A 20,131-nucleotide genomic window follows, 5' to 3' on the forward strand; every position below is an offset into this window, starting at 1 on the left:
AAATTTCTTACATGCCCTCTTAGGAATTGGAAGTGGAATCCAATAAGTGGAACCCTTGAACTAGAGTAGAAATTAAAATGAGGTCCACTGAGATTTTGGCTTTCACATTTCCTTGAGACAATAAATTAGGATAGGTATTTGGAAGGGAAAAGAAAAAAAAAAAGACACTAGTATCCCAAAGAGATTCAGCCTCCTGAATCCATGGGTGTCCCCAAATAACTATCAAATGAATTAAATCTGAGACACAGTGTGATTTTACTGTCTGCTCCTTAATGCATTGTCATAATCCAAAAATCAGTTCTATGTTACAATTATTTGGAATTGAACATCACTTAAGTGCCAATTTTAAAGTCTAAGGTTAATCCAGATACAGAGGAAAAAAAGAGAATTCTTAAATACAACCTAACCCACAACACACAACCTAGTGAGAAGCTCAGAAAATATGTTTAGAAAGAAATATCCTCAGAACTGACTATAGAGATGAATGAACCACGAGTCCAGAAAATTGGTCAATTATTTATCAGAATTAATGAAAAAATGAAGCTGAATTTCAGAAAACTTCACCTGAGTTTATATTATTGATGTCCATAAAAAGCATTTAGGTAAGAAAGGAGCTATATAGAGTTCAACTCTTTCTTTGAAGAGTTGTCACACTACCCATGAGTGATGGGTTAGAATCAAATACCACATTTTGTCAAGTTTGGAATGTACAAGGGCAGGTGATCTGTTATGAGAAGATCATGTATTGATATATGATCTAACTGCCGTTCTGAAACACAAGCAGACATTTAAGGAGCTTCTATGAAGGTACTGAGGACACCATTTATAGCACAGACATCCAGAGAAAGAATTATGTCAGTCCCTGATAAATAAGACTCCTACTGTGCCAAAGGAGAGGGACACATGTCTGGAGAATGTAATCCCAGGTCCTTCATTGTAGATTATAGGTTTATAGAAACACAGTGTTATTTAAAGTGTACAAGCATTTTCTTCAAATGCTTATTTAGTTTAAAGTTGACTGTCGTGGGCATGAAGAAATCTAGACGTAACATGGAAATCCATGTTATTGCCCATAACTAGAAACTTTGTTCTCTATTCTCCTCTCCCCTCTTTTAAAGGTTGTATCAGCTCACATAATGAGATTATATTGGATCCAACTCTTATTATATAGCCACTAATAGGAAATGTTCCTGTTTCAAAGACTTTTTTGCCCTAATAATCTGACCTTTAAATCACCATAAAACTTTAAATTCTTAGAACTTGATTGAACCTTGAAAAAGCATGTGCTCTGGCTGATGGTTAGGTGGTGACATAATCAGATAAATGTCTCTTGGGAGAACCGAGTATACCTGAGGTAGGTGCAAGGATTTGCACGTGATAAATGTAACTAACAAATTAGCAATCATAGTGATCATGGTGTTAAGTATGACCATCATCCAAGCTTTCAACAAAGGCTAAGACTGCTCTTTGCCCTCACTGTAGTAAGCACTGTACATGCAGTTGGTCGTGGAGCCTGGCACTGTGCCCACTCTTAGAGAGCTCACAGGGTGGTGGGAGGGACTAGCAAGTAAATAACTAAAGAAAATTAAACTCTGAGGAAACTTTGGGGTAGTAGAACTGTCATCAAGAAAAAAAATTAAAGGTTGTCAGGGAGCATTCTGGAATAGCCAGAGGGTTGAAGAAAAATTTGCCATGGCCTGTTCTCATTTCTAGGATTTCATAATTTTTGGTTCATGTGACTTTCATAAAGGGCTTTAATGAGGAGCCACGGGAGGAGGGGGTGTGAGGGGGGAAAATTAACAAGACATTGTCGGTGCCAAAGAATAAGCCATTTTGTGTAGTGACACCCATATTATGGTGTCCATTGGGGGCAGGGGTTTTCAGTGACTTGCATTATGAGGCAAGGGTTGAGATTCAAAAGCTGTCATCACAAGGAGACTCAATACTGCATCAGGAGCACACTAGTCATCTGCTTTAATAGTATGCAAACAACCTTGTCAGGTAGTGGATGAGCTGGCTGTGAGTCAAGCTGTCATATTCCAAGACAATTGAATTGATTTGTGTTTGCATTCTTCTTCTGTTTCTAATGCATATGGAAAATAAAAAGAGATGCTTTTCCATTTCTCTCTTCTGCAAGGGACCACCATATTCCATTATATTCTGGTTACTCCTTGGTGTTGTGTGTGAAATGTGGCTGTGAGATTTGGTTGGAGGGTAAATGTGGACCTATCTGATCGGATAGCCCCATAGGATGGTTTACATTCTGGCTTTATCGACTTCAGCAATCCGTGGTGTGCTACTAAATATTTTACAACCAGCTCCCTGGAGGCAGTGGTGTGGAAAGGAAGAAAAGCTCAGGTTTGTGGCGTTTTCTGATTTCTATGGTGTAAGTACTCCCACTGGTGCTGATCTCAAGCTACTAACATGACGTCATTGAATGTGATGTTGGGAAAATGTGCTTGGTCGGTTCTCATGGACCTGCTACCAGCCAGCTCCAGTTGAGTACTGCCAGCAATCCCAACATGTACCCACAGCTAGATTCCTTGTACAAAGGGGACAGAAACGCCATCCTGATTCCCTGGTCAATACAAGGTGAGGAGAGCCGCTGTGTACAAGTATTCCAGGTGCCTATAGAAACAGACATGCCTCCCTTGCTAGGCAGCAATCTGGGGCTCGCGTGGCCTCTTTAAGTAGGATGACCTTATACTTTATTATCTGGACAGGGATACTTTTGAGATAAAAGGGCACGTTATTAATAATTATACTAGGACAATGGTATCACAACCAGGGCTGTGCCTGGACAAATGGGGACAATGTGATCACTCTTCTTTAAGGCAAAGTGTGAAATTAGTAAAGAGGAAATCCTGTGTCCATTTGAAGCCTCTTCTGGATTCTCCGTTCCTGGGCTTGATTCTCAGTCCACCTGGGAGAATGATGCTTAAGTCCCCACCCAGCCTGGGGCTGCAGCCGGTCGGGCAGAGGCAGGGTCTACATAGGTCACAAAACTCTGTTTTCAGATGCATATTTTCAACCACTGCAAATGTCCCTTCCTGTCTAAGCGACTGTGTCAGCAGCTAAATGCTCCTCTAGTTGGTCTGAGTCCAAACTTCCTGTTCTTCTCATTAAAAAGATAAAAAATACATAGGATTCTATGGAAGAAAAAGAAATTCCAGTAAATAATCCTCTATTTATACCACTCTAAATTTGCATCTAGCCCTTGCTTATGAGTGTGCAGATGTAATTATTGATGACTTATAATCAGTGTGGGCCAACTACTGGGTGTTCTGCTTGTTTCCATTTAACATTATTTCACATACTCATTTCCATATATTGACACAGCCCACATGCTTATCATTTTTTATGTCAACATCGTACTCCATCATACTGACACATGCTAGTTTTACATCCTGTTCTCCAAAGACAAAATGTCCCAGGTCATCGTGACTGCAAGCCAGCAGGGAGAGCCGGCTGTTCAACAACTCTGGGGTTCTGATGGTCAGCGACCTGCCCAGTGGCTCTTCCACGGCCACAGCAGCTGAAGGTAGAGAATTTGGCCTTGGAGGTACAAGCCTTTGGAATGAGGGCTTGGCCTAGGGCCCTGAGACATAGAATTCACTTCCCCTATATTCAGAGTCCTGGCCCAGTTTGTGCTATTGCTTTGAATGAGTGCTGCTTTGGATCTTAGGCAAGATCAATAAACAGTATAAGGGAAAAGGGAAATACTTAAGTGCAACCTTCAGCTTGAACCTAAGGCTGAGTTAATTAAATTTGATTATCTTCTTGTTGGGGTTAAAGTCTCATCTTTTGGGTAGTGAACATGCTCTTTATCAAGGGTGTCTAGGCAGGAGGTTTAACATACCTCTCCTACATGCCGGCCTCTACTTTAAGCACTTTATGCATATTAACTCACTAAATCCTCACAACTGTATGAGGTACGTACTGTTATTCTCCCCCATCTTATCAGTGGGGGAACTGAGGCACAGAGAAGTTAAGTAACTTGCCCAAGTTACAAAGTTAGTGTGTAGCAGATCTGAGATTTGAACACAAGTGGTGGAGCTCCAGCGTCTATGCCTTGAGCTACCACTACCACATTCTTCTAACGAAATTCCAGTCCGTTCATCCAGAAGTGGGCCTGGCCTTCCTCTGCCCATGGCCCCCTTCTGCCCCAGGCCAGACCAGGCCATCTTCAGCCTCAGAGGAAGAACCCTAGACAGGATGGACTGATTTCATTCATCTGAGCCTTGTGGGTTGAACGGTAGAAAATAGCTAAAATGATTAACCCCAATTTTGCCTCTAATTTCCTTCCTAAATAGATTTTTCCCCTGTTGATGAAATCTGTCTCAATTTGGGGGTGGGTGGGTAGGTAGGGGAGTCTGGACTGATTTTGTATCAGAAGGTCTCACATGTCTGCAGGGAGAAATATAGGGAGGGATTATATTCTTCAAATATGGTGGAGAAGCCACAGCTTCTATTATGGTTTATCCATCCACCCATCCATCCATCCATCCATCCATCCATCCATCCACCCACCTATCATCTCTTTCCCTATCTATCTGTCTATCATCTATCTATCATCTACCTACCTATCATCTAGTTCTCTATCTCTCATCTATCATCTATCCACCTATTTATCTATCTAACCATCATTTTTGCAGGAGGTTGATAATAGCAGTATTGAGGCCACCGATCAGGATGCTGCCTGGTTTGTCACCCCGCCACAGCCCTGTTTATGGCCATCATAAAATGTCTGTGGATAGTCCAACAGCTGATTTTCCAGGGTCTTTTTCTACTGTCTGAGTGATCAGAAAAAAAATCTATCAGCTGGAGAAATTAAGCCATTTTTCTTCAGGGGAGAGAAATGGAGTAGCAGGCTTTCCACATTAAAATGCTATAGTGGATTCCAGATGAATGAAAAATTGGTCTGCATAGTAATGAGACTCAAGAGAGATTTGGAAGGGTTGTAACTGGCTCTTGGAAGAGACACAGGGTGGGAAAGTACATTCAGCCTGGTAGAGTCAGGAAAGTGAGGGTCTGGGGGCTTCCACTCAGGGGAGCCCGGTGCCAGGACATCACCCTCTTTATTTTTCCTGCCATTTGTTTTTCCAAAAGGCTAGTTTGTCCAGGCAGTTGTTTTAGAAAGGTGCAATTGCTGGGCTGTTCTTCTAATTACTGCCCGTTCCCTCTGGTGCCATGGACTAGGTGTCCGACAGAAGTCCCCCTGCCCCTCACAACTCATCCGGGCCAAGTCTGTCGGAAAGAAGGGTTCAGCCTTGGGAGGGCACAGGGCCCATCACAGAGGAAGAACGTTTACCCAGCTTTGGACGATTAACCCAGATATAATCCAGGTATAATGTATATGACTGGCCGGAAACCTAATCATGGCCTGTTTCTGGACCTTAACAAATAGGAGCGGCCACTCTGTTGACAGTAAGCAGGTTAGTGGGAAGCCACAAAAGCAAGAGAATTCACTTAAGGATGCCAGTCCAGACCCCGCCCTCACTGGGGATTAGCTTCCTGTGGGCTTCGCCCGCCTGACCTTCCTGATTTGCCCTGGAGTTCCTGTCTCAAAGGGCCATTTCTCACCTGGGGGCTCTTGGGGACAGAGGCTGATTTGTCTTGTCACTCTTTTTCTGGGTGAGTCTTCTGCCGACAGCCAGGTCTCACTCCTGAGAAGGGCCCCTTTGTGGTAGAGGGAGAACAGGGCCCTGCCAACCTGAATGCAAATCTTACCTGCTAGGTGGGTGGCTTAATGGCTCTGAGGGTCAGTTTTGTCATTGATAAGGTGGGATGACGATACCTATCAGCAGATGCTGTATCTGTGTGGCAGGTGCCCAACAAATCGTAGCTACTATTTCATTATTATTTGTCTGCATGGCATGAGTAGAGGGGCCCCAAATTCCTGCTACTCCCGGCACTGCCTGATCTCCAGTATCTACGGTTCAACCATCATTTCACTTATTTCTCTCTAATTTCATTCCAGGGAGGTTTATGTGCTCTTCTCCCTGCAGTCCTCTTAAAAAGCAAGTATTCACGAGAAAGGCAACACATCAGACCTGCCATTTTCACATTTTTTCCCACAAAACATCCTAAAGGCAGCAGGGAGCGAGCTTGTGCATTCTGGGATCAAGCCATACGGCCTAGCAAGTGCGAAGTTTCTTTGAGGTTTTTCCTTAAAAGTTCTTGCAAACTTTGAAGTTGACTCTGTAATGTAAGCATACTCCAGATGATTTAATCAGAATAAAAAGGAAAGTTGGATGCTGCAGAGAGGGGAGCAATGATGACGCTCCGGTCTGTGGTTCTGAACGCTGCTCGCCAGCCTGAGGAACCTTATATACAGCTGCCCAGACCGGGGCTGGACGGTCACCTTGAGACCCAGCCCTGCCCACCGGAGACCAGGCCCAGAGTGGGGAGGGTCACCAGAGCTGCCACTGGTCACAGCACTGCCGGGGCTGCGTAGCATCATTTCTCTGACTGATGCGGAAGGGGAGGGGGCATCGATGCCATTGTTTCTCAGAGGACAGAGCTCGGGGAAGGTTCTCTAGACTCCGAGTCCAGGACAGAGTTTCCTGATAATCTTAGCAGGGCCTGTACAGGCTCGCATGTGGATGCCTCCTCCCAGCCCAGGGCCCCCAGGAGGCAGTAGCTCTGCGCATCCGGCTCTTCCCGCAGTCAGACGAGGGGGAGGCGGCCGCATGCAGGCTGGCCAGGATCTTCCCACTTCAGGTTTTCCAGTTTGCCCGACCAGGCAGGCCCCAGGCTTGGATTTCTGCTGAGGCAGGTGGACCCCTGGGACCTGACCTCTGCCCCCTGTCCCTCGGCAGGGCCAGTTGTCAAGGAGATGACAGGATTGAATTCCGAGTTGAGGGAACCAATCTTGTCTGCCTAATTTTATCTTCACACTCTTCCTCCGCCTTCCCTTCCTCCCTCTCTTCCTTCTTTTTTAATCTCCTGTGGCCATTAAAAGAATGGAGATCGTTTCCTAAATAGTGACCAAATCATTATTCGACATTCTGCTGGCTTTTAGGAAATCTCTGCCGCAGGGTTTATTTTGTATGTAATACACACAGTACTGCCTTACATTATAGATAGCTTCCAAACACTTCGACAAACTCACCTGTAATCATCACCAGATCCTAGACTATTACCTACAATTGTCTGATGCAAAAAATGTAAATTAAAAGGCAAGACCCACAGCCAACCAGTGACTGAGATGGGCTTGGATCCCAGGTCTCCTGGCCGGCAGTTTAGAGCTGGCCAAAACTTCAGATGGGGTGTCGATCTGTCCCTGGGCCCTCCCGAGACATTGCACCTCTGGGAACAGAGTAAATGCAGTTGGTCAGCTGCAAACAGCTGGGCTCTGAGCTCATTTCCATGCCTGGTTCGGATGATGCTGAGGCACATGGTACTCAGCTGATGGGAGGTGGCATCATCTGTATTCTTTGTCAAAAGCTGTCAACTTCCCGGGACAAATCTGGAAATGGTGCTTCCTATTTCTCCATTTGACAACCCCTTGCTCCTGCTCACTTCAGGACAAGAAAAATACGTGACATTTCTAAAACTCCACTTGCCAGGGCATCTTTGAAGTTAACTTAGAAGCTTGCAAAGAAAGGAAATAAAATGACAGCCCAATCAATGGGATAGACTTACCCTCCTCCTCTTGGAGGGTGATGAGGCGGTCGAGTCCACATGAAGAGGGGGTCCTTTTCTGTTCACCTGGTACCTGCAAACATTCTTAAAATTAGTCCCCTTTGTCCAACATCCTTCCACTGTGTAACCCAGAGTCATTTTTGTTTGTTCTTTTTTCGATTGTTAGTAAAGGACAATTAGCTGGAAAGGGCCTGGCTGTACCAGGACTCAGGAGAGCCTGACCCCAAGGATGCCAGGCCCAGCTAAGGGGATGCCCTACTTCTTTCTTGCCTCCACTCACTCTTTGGCTAGAACTCCCCTCTCTGGGCCTCATCCTAGCCATCCCTCCCCTAAGTCTTCAGGATCCTCACCCACATAATGTATAGCAGCCAAATGTCTTTCTTCCGCCCACAGAGATGTTCCCAACCTGTATTTCCAGTTATTTTCACGAGCACAAATAAACTTCTCTATAGGGTTACGGTAGATACTGATTTGCCTATGACTGTCTCAGTATGACTGTGACAGCATAATCATGAACTGCATGTTCCTTTTGAATCGAGTAAAATATCCTGGTTTGAATGTCCTGATTTTACTTTGAATCGAGTAAAATATCGAGTAAATGACCTGATCTCTCAGTTATCAGGCTCTTGAGGCAGGACACCTTCCTTTCACGTTACCTATATGTGAGTGGCCCCCATACAGAATCATAGCATGCCACATAGAGGGGGAAAGAGCTGTGGGTGGTGGGCCTCTTGGATGGCTTGCCTCATTGAGTTACAAGTTCACTTCTCTCGGTTTCCTCAAGATTAGTATGCACTAGAACAGAGCTTCTCAAACTTGTTGGTCTCAGAAGACTTTCACATTCTTTTTTTTTTTTAATTTTTTTTTAATGTTTATTTTTGAGACAGAGAGAGACAGAGCATGAACAGGGGAGGGTCAGAGAGAGAGGGAGACACAGAATCCGAAACAAGTCCAGGCTCCGAGCTGTCAGCACAGAGCCCGATGTGGGGCTCGAACCCATGGACCACGAGATCGTGACCTGGGCTGAAGTCGGATGCTCAACTGACTGAGCCACCCAGGCGCCCCGACTTCCACATTCTTAAAAGTATTGAGGACTCCAAAGAGTTGTTTGGGTTTTTTTTTTGAGGTTGATTATATGTAACATATTTAACCCATTAGAAACTAAAATGAAGAAAAATTGAAACGATGAATTAATTTATTTAGAACAATAATTTAGAACCTATTAACATAAACTATATTTTTATGAAAAATAACTATATTTTCTGATACAAAGAAGTGTAGCAAGAGGAGTGATTTGATTTAAATTTAGCGAGAAGACTGGCACTGCTTTACATTTTTGTAAATCTCTTCGGTATGTTGTGTGATAGTGAAAAGCCAGATTCCCACATCTGCTTCTGTATTCGATCTTGCATCAACCCCCAACATGGATTCTCTGCAAAACTCTACTGTGCTCTCTACTCAAGAGAGAAAGAGAACGAGAAAGGCAGATAAAGTCTAGCAATACTAAGCAAATAGTTTTGCCACTGTGGACCCTGGAAAGCATCCCATGGGTCTGGAGCCATACTTTGAAAACTGTTGCATTGGATATTCAGTTAGTACTTGTTGACTAAAACAATTTTTAATGTGAAAAATCTATAAGAGAAATGTGGAAACTTCCCAGGGTGCTGGGGTGGGGGGAGATATTACTTGTACTTGCTTGGTTGTTCCTATATCATGCAAGCAGCTACCTAAGATGTCATAGTATGGTTCAAATGGGGGGGGGGCATGAGGGGGGGCTATCATAAAAAACTATATCATAAAACCTCTTTTCCATAGAAAATGGTGAAACAAAGTCCAAGCAAGAAATTAGCAAAATTTCGAACATATTTGTGTCTGTCTGAGAGGGTTGCATGCAATTCTCAAGTCACTGGGGGCTTAGAAGAAGGAATGTTCTTTCTCGTCTAATGAAATTATAAACCTCCCAAGGTTGGGGCTATATTTCTCTTTCTTTAGATCTGTGTTGTCTAATACAGGAGTCACTAGCCACCCATGGCTCCGAGCCCTTGAAAGGTGGCTAACCAGATTGAGATGTGCTGTAAATATAAAATGCACACTGGGTTTTGAAGACTTGGTATGAAAGCAAATATAAAATATCCATGAATCACTTTAAAATATTGATTACTTATTGAAATGGTATGTTAGATATATTCAGTTAAATAAAATATACTATTAAATTAATTTCACAACCAAGATGTCCTTACATACAATGGAATATTATTCAATGCTAAAAAGAAGTGAGCTATCAAGCCATGAAAAGACACGGAGGAGGCTTAAATGCATATTACCAAGTGAAAGAAGCTAAACTGAGAAACTATATAACTGTAAGATTTCAGTTATATCTGGAAAAAGCCAATCTATGGGAACATTAAAAAGGTGAGTGGGGATGGAGTCGGGAGAGGGAGGAAGGGGTGAATGGGTGGAACACAGGAGAATTTTTAGGGCAGTGAAACTATTCTGTATGATATTATGAAGGTGATCTAATCATTTATACATTTGTCAAAACCTATGTGCTCTGTTTTCTGTACAACGCAAAGAGTGAACCCTAATGTAAACCATGGGCGTTAACAATAATACATCAACATTGGCTCATCGAGTGTAACAAATGTTCCACACTACTGCAAAATGTAGGGGAAATTGTGTGTGTGTGTGTAATGGGAGGGTGGGGTGCGTGGTGGTGGTAAAGATATATGGGAGCCCTGTATTACTGCTTAATTTTTCTGTAAATCTAAAACTGCTCCCAAAAATAAAATCTATTAATTAAAAACATTAATGTCACTTGCTTTTTTGGTACTTTTATTAATGTGTCCACTAGAAAAACTAAAATTGCGTTCGTGGCTGACGTGTGTGGCTTGTGTTGTGTGTTTCTATTGGCTACTTCTCACTGAGTCACCACTCAGACTCCTAGACTACCTTGCCAGGTGCTTGAGGGACAGAAACACTTAGCAAGGGTTTTCTTGGCTTGCAGAACCAGCAGGCAAGTGATCATTTGCAAAACAAATAAAATAATTCATTAAGGCCCAGAAAGATCAACAGGGCTGATGGGCTCCATTTGAGTGGGGGGTGGGGGGAGGACATTCATACCCCCAGAGGGCTTTGGCTTCTAGCTGCTTCTGATTGAGCACTTGAGCTAGTGTGTGGGGTTTGAGCACCGGTCAGGTGGCCAGCTGGCAAGCCAGTCATGGTCCCTCACCCCAGGGGTGACCAGGCCTTAGAAGGCGCCCGGTAGGGGGTGTGCTTTCCCAGGCTTGCAAGGGGCCAGTCTCCACAGGGAGGAGGGATCCAGGGCCCTGGCTTCTCTGGATGGAACAGATCCTGGGGCCAACTCGGTCTCAGACCCGATGGAAATCCCTAACCTTGCAAAATACATTGGTAGCTGGTGTCTTTAATCAAATTCCTGTGGTTTTGCAGAGAGACCTGTGAGTAGTCCTTTTTTTTTTTTTTTTAAATACATGCAGAAGTAGGTGTGAAACAACCTTCTCCCCAGTCCCACCTCTGCTGAGCCAGTCTTCATCCCAGGGGGGTTTTCCTGGGGCGGTTGCTTTCTCTGAGACTGGGTCCCCTCTGCTGCTCATCTCTGCAACCAAAAGATCTGAATGCTGAGACTAGGCCTCCTGCCCCGGGGCTCTTGGACTTAATCAGGCCTGTGGTCTGAATTCAGATGTAGGATCAGCACAGCCTGAAGTCCCCACGGGGTGCTTGGAGGCATCCCTTCATTCCCCAAATACCTTCCTCCACTTATTTTTGTTTTAAGTTAGGAAATACTCCAAACACACAGAAAAGCACAGAGAATACTGTGCCCACCATCCAGATGTAACAAATGTTAATGTTTTGCCATAAGGCTTCAGATGACTTTTTAGTTTTTAATTAAAAAAAATATCTTTAGTCATTCATTTCATTTTATTTTATTATGCTTATGTTATTTTTGAGAGAGAGGGGGGCATGCAGAGAGAGATGGTGACAGAGGATTAGAAGCAGGCTCTGTGCTGACGGCAGAGACGATGCAGGGCTCGAGCTCATGAATGGTGAGATGGTGACCTGAGCCCAAGTTGGACAGATGCTCAACCAACTTAACCACCCAGCCACCCCTTCAGATCGCTTTTTTAAAGAAATAATCTGCTATGGGTAGAGTTGGATAAAGCATCACCAACTATTCCCAGCCTTTGCCTTCTCTCTGCCTGGAGGGACCCTCTCTCCTGACATTGCTAAATTCCACGCCACTCAGGTTTCATGCGCTATCTGCACACATAGCCGTAGTCAACATGCATTCCTGGTTTTAGCAATGTCCAATAAATAATCATTGAATGCCTAGGATGTAGTAGCCGCTATTGTAGGCATTGAGGATGGAGCGATGACACAACACAATCTCAACACTGGAGCTTAAATTCCAGTGACAGAGGGGGTGGGGGGAGGGTGTTGGCAATTGAAAACCCAGCACATGAGTGTGCTGAAGAAAAATAAAGCAGGGAAGGGAGCCCTTCTGCGAGCTGCAGGCTGACCGCCTGTCTCCCAAAGGCTTTTTGCTTTGCTTTGACTTCTCTTCCATGGTGGTCAGTCTTCTCGGTCGGAGCCCTGTCACCCTAAGGGGTCTGCATTTGCTTCTTTGGGGCGCATCCAGGGCTCCCTGGTTTGTGAACGATTTCATAAGAATTCCTCAGCGTGGAGCTCCAGCCTCCCACTGGTAGCTCACATTCAGACCTCACCTCTGTGGGAGGCTCAGTTTTGGGATTTCAACTTCACACGGGAGACATTTCTCTTCTGGTGCCCAGGCACCTGACACATCTCTTGGCCATTTCCCTGAACCATCGGGAAAGATTTTCCAGTCTTGTCCTCCCGGAGGGGGCAGGTCCTCCGACGGCTTGGTAGAGGCAGGGTCTCCCATCTGCAAACTTGGGCTCCACGCTGTGTGTGCTGTTTGTGCGCTGGCCACCAGCACCCACGTCCGGGACCTACATCCCCCTGGCTCTCCAGTGCTTGGAGGCTCCATCTGGCACCTGGGGAGTTTTATTTCTTTCTTTTCGACGTGTCTCAAAATTTACAACATTTCTGTCTGTATTTTATCCAGGACTTTGGTGTGTTTGGAGCAGGAGGGGGTCCACATCACCTCTGATTTCTGTACTGCCTGGACTTTAAACCATCTCTTTATTGGCTGGTCTCAGCGCCTTACCTCCCTCTGGTCACCAGCATGTGGATGGGAGCACGATTCTAGAGCCAGACTCCGAGCTGGAATTCTGGCACCATTGCTTATTAAATGTACACCCGGGGAAAGTTAACTAGCCTCAGTTTCTTCATCTGTGAAGGGAAGACAATCCTAATACTGACCTCCTTGGGTTGTCAGGAAGATCATGTTAGTTTTGGTAAAGTGCCCACAGTGGCATCCGGAACCTAGTGAGTGCCATAAAGGTACTATTTGTCATGATTTTCTTGTTGCCATTTTGGAAAACAGACCCCGGAGTTGGAGTCCAAGCCAGTCAGCTTCAGGGCAAGCGGATGATGCGGGAGGATGAGCCATCCAGCTGTGGCCTCAGAAGGGAGTGGTTTTGCCAGTATGAGGCACTATACTTCTTTGATTAAAAAAAAAAAATTAAAAATTAACGAGGAAAAGAAGGCATTTTAGATTTTGGCTCTCTCCTGTGATTTTGAGGAAGGAGTCTGAGTTTTTACTGAGGTTTTTGTCTGGGCCACTTTTACATTTATTTTTTATTGAGAAGAATATTACTTCCTGGTAGATGGTGTCTAGGAAACATTTTAAAGTACTCCTGTGGGACGCTAAGTGGCTGGTGAGTTTCTCCTCCTGACATTTTGAAGTAAGAGCCGAGGCTGCTCTTCCCGTGCCTTGCCGTAACCCACCTGGCTGCATCAGGCTGCAAAGATGTTTGCTGTGGATGGACTTTCCCTCCATAAAGACTGGGAATTCTGGCCTGGGCCCCGGTGTCAACTTTGGGGATTAAGAATAATTGGATACATAAACTTTTATTTCATGCTTGGTCATAAGCAACTCTTGGCCAGAGTGGAGCCTCCAATGACAGGTATTCATTGAGCACCTACTGTGTGTGTTAGACATCAGCACCCAGAAGGCAGCCAATATTTCCAATTTCCTAATCATTCTTCCAGAATTATTCTGTATAGGCGAAGATACACACACACACACACACACACACACACACACACACACTTCGCAAAAAGACAGCATGCCTCACACACGGTCTTATATCTTTTCCACTTAACATTGTATCTCACAACCATTTTGTAAGAGCACACAACCTTCAGTAGAGCTGCTTCATTTTTAATAACTTCTTTTTCCTAAGCTTCTTTTTAATAACTGCATAGTACTCCACCCGATAATTTATAAGAAGATTCCCTATTGATGGAGAGTTAGGTTGTTTCCAATCATTAAAAAATGCTACAGTGCATAGTCTTGTACACAGATTGTGTCCCAGATGTGAGAATATATTGGAAGGATAATCTAGAAGTGATTACTGGGGACCATTTTTAAAAAAAAACATCCTACATAAATCTTTTTTAAAGGTGGCAAGAAGCAGAAGTTCATGCTATTAAATGAATTAATGAGTTGTAGGAAAACTGTAGCAGAGAGTGGTGACCTGGGGGTACTCAACTTCAGTCAGATAATTATCCTGGTGACCTTGGGCAAGTCTTTTAACTTCTCTGAACCTTTGTTTATAAAATGGACCACTGGGTCATTCAAAGCTGAGGGAGAAACCCATGAACCTATGTACTTTTTAGAAAGTATTCAGTATCCTGAGATCCAGGGTAACGTTTGCCTCTCCTCCTAGGCTTTTCTTTGCTGAGCTATGTAAGGCGTTGGTTTTAGGCACTATTACTTTCAAAGGGGTTGGCACACTCTGTTGCCAGCTTCTCTTTTGCAAGAGCATGTGGTATGGTGAAAATAGACCTGAAGAGCTGACTGAGGAATCCGACCTGGACATTTGTCCCAGCTGCATGACATTAGGAAGTCCTCTTCTTCTGTAGGGTCTCACTCTGTTGTTGAATGGATAAACCCAGGTGAGGTTTTGGGTAAAACCTCAAAAAAGTGTAAAGCCCCATTTCCCATTCCCCCCCCCCCTTTTTTTTTTTTTTTACAAAGAATGGGATAAACATGTCTTTGCAGGATAAACATGTCTTCACCATGTTCAATTTCCAAACCCAACTGAGTCCCTATATGCTTCCTTCCTTCCTGTGGCCAATGTTTGCTCAGGAACATGGGCTGACTGAGGAGCCCCAGACAGAGGAGACAGAATTTCTGGTGGGAAAGATTAGACTAATCCCTGTAAGCCAGCAGGGCCATTGGTGAAATGTTTTCTTAGGGTTCTGTCTGTGGTGTTCTTGTGGTAATCATTTACTACCTGAAGTAAGCGCTGAGCTTTCCTAAGAGTAGAGTTGTTCAGAAAACGCTGACCTGAGTGTGGGCACCAGTGTAAGATCTGAGCAACCTGGAGTCACTCCATGGACAAGGGGCCCTCAGTCTTTCAGTGACTGCCATCAATGCCTGGTGGCCAAACAAGGAGAACTTAATCAATGAAAGACTGTTGTTGGTTGGTAATGGAAGTATAATGTAACCTTAAGTGTTGAACTTTGCGTATTGCTTTTTTATAAATACTTTAGTTCAGGTTTAGGCTTGGGCCTTGAAGCGTTGTTAGGGGAGGGGTGGGAAGAGTACACAGAGAGACAGGGTCTCAGCAAGGAGATTTGACTGACTGAGATTGTACAACATTGAGAAACATGAGTGAATTGAACTTGCTGTCGTATAGAAGCTTCTTACCTCCGCCAAGAAAAGTCCCAGCTTCCCCCTGAATCTTATCCATCCCTGAAATGATCTGTCATCATGGACATTCCCCAGTGTTCCTTAATGTTCAGACTGAGGTGAATCTGCACACTCACAAAATTAGACGATGGGAACGGAGGGCCACTGGCTCCTTAATGTGAGGTCTCATCTACCTCCAGGCCATCCGAGCCAGAGCACTTCCAGGCTGCCATCTTGGTCAGATCTTGTCTACTTCAAGCCCCGAAGACCTCACCCTGATGTCTAGTCTATTTCTTAGCTGGAAATTCTTATAAGCTCAGTGTGGGAAGTTGTTATCCAGGTGAGAATTTTTCCCCTACAGCCACCACATGAAGCTCACTATTCTCAGTTCTAGCGGTTTCTCACCTGGTCCCAGCCCATTCTTCCCACAGTCTGTGATCCCCATGCATCTTCCTACCTCCTTCCTTGTTGCTTGTGTCTTTCTATGCTTACAGCTTCCCTGGTCATTGGCCACCGCAGGCTGGTCTTTCACTTCTGGGCTCCCTCATATCTACACCCTGGTCCATGTCCAGATATGCAGCTTGGAGACTCAGCCTTTGGAAAAAGAACCACCAAGACACTTGTAAGGGTCAAACTGTGGGCTTTCAAAAGAAACCTCTGCTAGGGCTGAAGGTTTTTGCACCACTGCAGGCATCCCTTCTGCTTGTCTTTTGTATCTTTCCTGGGTTTCTTTTCTAGCACCTGAGACCTAAATTCTCATGGCTCCCTTTGCTTGTCAGGGTCCCATGTTGGTTAACTTCACTTGTCAGTAGGCAGCATGAGTGACTGGCCTACTGAACCTGCTTTGTTTTCAGCTGGCATCTAACTTTATAGCTTAGTGCCTTTTGAGTTGGCCCCGACCTGTGCAGGGGCCCAGCTCTGCTCCATAGCATGCATGTGAAGGGTGGGGAAACATTTATCTTCTGCTCCGTCAAGTTTTCATGTTGTGGAGCAGTATTAGAGGGAACTCTTTTGGTCTCATCTCTACCTCTTCAGAACTTGTTGATGGGATCAGTTGGAGCCTGTATCTGTCCAGCCACATCTTCCAGGAGCAAGATCACCCCAGTGAAATGCAACCCATTTTTCTTGGCTTCCCTAAACCCGCAACTACAGCATGTTTCCTCTTCCACTTTCCCAGGATCTTGACCCAGTTCTGGGAATGTCACTTCCAATTTGGGAGGCAGGAAGGAAGCCCTTCAGGGATCTCCCAACCAGCCTTACACTTTTGGTGAAGAGGCTAATATTTTGATCCTTTTCTAGGCAGATTGGGTCTAGTTATCAACTGGTCAGACCTGGAAGGGAGAAAGTGCTAAGAATAGAATCTCCTCACTTCCAGTAAGTAGCAAGAATTAAGGTATCATGCTTCTCCAGTTTTGTTGCTAACCCCAGTCTTCTTTGTTTAACTGCTCATGCTAATATCTTCCTGGCTGCGACCCCGAGGAAAAAAGGTCTTCTTCTGATTTATAAATCCTGCTTCCTTCCTAAAGAAGTCTTCTCCTGCCCCTCAGGCCAAGGGCCTCTCACAGGCCAACACTGTGAACACTGGTGCTGGATCACCTTTTGCAATGGCACGACAGAATGACCCTTTTCTCCCTTCTATGTGCCTGTCCTTCTGGATCAAAAGGCATACATATTCCAGTCATAAAGGCCATCAGGATCCTACAATGCCAATTTCGTCATGATGCTGCCAGAGGATGAACATGTCTGGTGACTTCTGGGTATTTTATGTACTTGCAGGAGCAGGTGAACCAACCTGAGAAATCTTTGGCTGCCAGTCTCATCGGACCACTGCCTGCCCTGCTGTGACCTTTCCCACTGTCTTTCTACAGACACAAAGCGTTGTCCCCAGAGGTGGCTGTCAACTGCAGCAGTCACAACATGAAACCAGGCTCCGGTTTTCCTGAAGAGACTCACCCTGCCTCAGTGCTGTGGCCTGGGGAAGGTTTTTAGGGACCAGACAATGCCTTCCTCTTTGTCCCTCTTTCTAGCTCTATCCCTCTGCCTTTTCCTGACTTTGTTCTTTGTTTAAAAGGTCCGGATGGAGGAGCAGAGGCAGCCGTTGTGCAAGGGATGTAATTTTGACCCCTTCTGCTCCTAAAAAATCAATACTCCTTTGAGTCTCTGTAAAGAGTGTTTTATAGACTCCTTTCTGAGCAGCCCCAATCTGTAAAAGCTGATATTATCTGATGACCCTTCTCATACTTACATTTTTTTTTTTTTTTTACAAAATATTTCCAGAACATCACCTTCCTCTATAACTGAGACTTTACTGCACATATCTGCTTTGTGACAGTATATCTTATCTGCCCAGTTTGGAAGGTAAATCTCCCCATTTACATACCTGAAGGCACTGGGGGATGACAAAGGTCATCAGCTGACATGGTCGCCTTCAGCCCGATGGGAGCCTGAGGTGGGGTGGCCGTGTTAAACATGAAAGGAGGAGCTTGGCTACAGGCTTTTTGCAAAGATAGAGAAAAATCCATCAGCTAGAGGATGTCTGTCACCTGTGATAAGGCTCAGCCTTCACCAGCATTATCTCAAAGACAGAAGACACCTAGGTTTTATTCTTCCTATTGTATCTGCCACTTTACAAGGAAGAAACACGCAACTTCCACTTAATTGCCAAATTCTAGAGCTAGAAGACGCTTCAAATGTCATGGAATCCAGATGTTGCACACTGGTGGCCAGATGGGTCCCCATGATGGACACAACTTTGTTTGACCTGCATGGTGTTTTTGTTTCTTTGTTTGTTTTAAGTTGAATTTGTTGTCGATACTTAAAAATGAGGAGATTTCAAATAAAAATAAAGTTTGAGAGATTTTTCTTGAAAAACTGGAAGCTCTGGCCCCATTCCTCCATGGGAACAACTGAGAAGCAACTGTTCATTGCACTTCCAGAGGCCAAAATCCCTACCCTATGCTTACTTATGGTACATCCAGATGCACTCAGGTTGTGACCCCTCAGCTGAGTTTAGTCCCTATACCACCCCCTTTCTTCTAGGTGAGGAAACAGGAACCTAGAAGGTGAAGTGATCTCCCAAGGCCTCACAGGGACTAACACGCAGAGTCCCTGCCAAGTTCCCTCTGGTTGTTGGGCCAGGGGCTGTCCTAGGTGCGTTGTTTCAGTTAAAGCATTCCTATAGAGTTAAAACAAAACAAAGCTGATCATTCAAGAAGAGGAAGGTGGCATTCTTGGAGGGAAGAGCATTGTGTTGGGTTTCAGGGAGAACCAGATCCAAACCCTTGTTTTGTTTTGTTTTGTTTTGTTTTGTTTTGTTTTGTTTGACAGATCCTGCCACAGGTTTATTTGTACAAATAGCACAGGAGGACACCAGCCCCAGGAGTCACACCTGTACTTCCGTCCTCACATTGCCAGACAGAGCCTCGAGTGATGTAGGCAAGTTGACTGAGCTTGTGGCTGCCACCCTTTGAGATCTTGGGCTTGACCTCCTTCAGCTTGATGAGGGCCTTGATAGCCTTGTGCACTGAAGGCCTTGGTGGTGTTGGCCTGCATCTTCTTCAGGCCCTTCTTGTTGTGCTTCTTGGCAAAGCACATGCTCTTCAGGGGGTCTACCCCATTAAGAGAGTCATATCTTTGTGACCAGGGTTTCTTGATGCCATTTCTATGCCATCTTTTGTGAATGGTTGTGTGTGGTGTGCTTCTTGGACTTGGCCATGTCTACACTGAAGCCTGCAGCTCCCCCAAACCCTGGGATTTAGTACCTGAGTACAATTAGGTCCAATGAGCCAAGCAGAGGGAAAATATCTTTGGTATTCTCACTCTCACTCTTCTTAGCTGTGTGAACTTGTCTAGCCTTGCAACTTCTCTGATCTGCACAATGGGGATACTGATATTTAACCTTGGGGGTGGTTGTGAGGGTTGGTGCTAATTCTGTGAAGTTTTTCCTGATACCCTTCTGCCCCATTAACCTCTAAAGATGTGACAGCTCCTTCCTTTGGGTCATTTGGCCCCATATACCTCTATTCCTGCACCTGTTACAGTACTGCATTTGTCCCCAATTAGATTGCAAATCCAGACATTGGAGCCCTGTACCTGCTTTTATGACTCTGGTACCTAACACTTCATAGGTACTTTGTGACTGTTTGTTGAAAGCCCCTAACACAATGGCTGTGATTTTTAATAACTAGCACATTGGAATGAATGCATCTGAATCAATTCCTTCAAAACAATCACCTTAGCAGACCAATGAGACCACCATTGCCCAAATCTCGTCTAAAACTAGGTGCAAGGACTTGATTTTGGGCCATCCTGGGACTGCACAAGAAGTCTCTTTCCTTTGTTATCATGTCAAATTTTCCACCCAAACAATACTTACCACCTCCTTTGGTTGGCAATCTTAATTTTGACTATTAACATCAAGGATGTCATAGTTTTCCAAACCTTTAAAACACTCCATACATTTACATTGTTATTGTTATCTGGCCGAATAGCCAGGGCCAAACCCACCCTAAGCGATGAAAAATTGCCACCATTGAGAATTATACAAAAGAATATTCAACAGAAATGAAAAAATATGCCAGAAGAGATATCAATACATTTTGAATAATGAGGATGTCATTAGAATAAGAAAGTACTTTGAAGGAAAGTCTTTCATTTAAATGAATGAAAAAAAAAATCAATTCCATT

General features: G+C 44.6%; 1 pseudogene; it reads right to left on the minus strand.

Annotated features, from left to right (window-relative positions):
* Positions 1-3,317: 3,317 nt before the first annotated feature.
* LOC109275592 (60S ribosomal protein L29-like) lies at positions 3,318-19,160 on the minus strand (annotated as a pseudogene).
* Between the last annotated feature and the right edge of the window lie 971 nt (positions 19,161-20,131).

This window comes from Panthera pardus, unplaced genomic scaffold, assembly GCF_024362965.1.
Source record: "Panthera pardus isolate Hobbes unplaced genomic scaffold, ASM2436296v1 HiC_scaffold_15, whole genome shotgun sequence".
NCBI classification, from domain to species: Eukaryota; Metazoa; Chordata; class Mammalia; order Carnivora; family Felidae; genus Panthera; species Panthera pardus.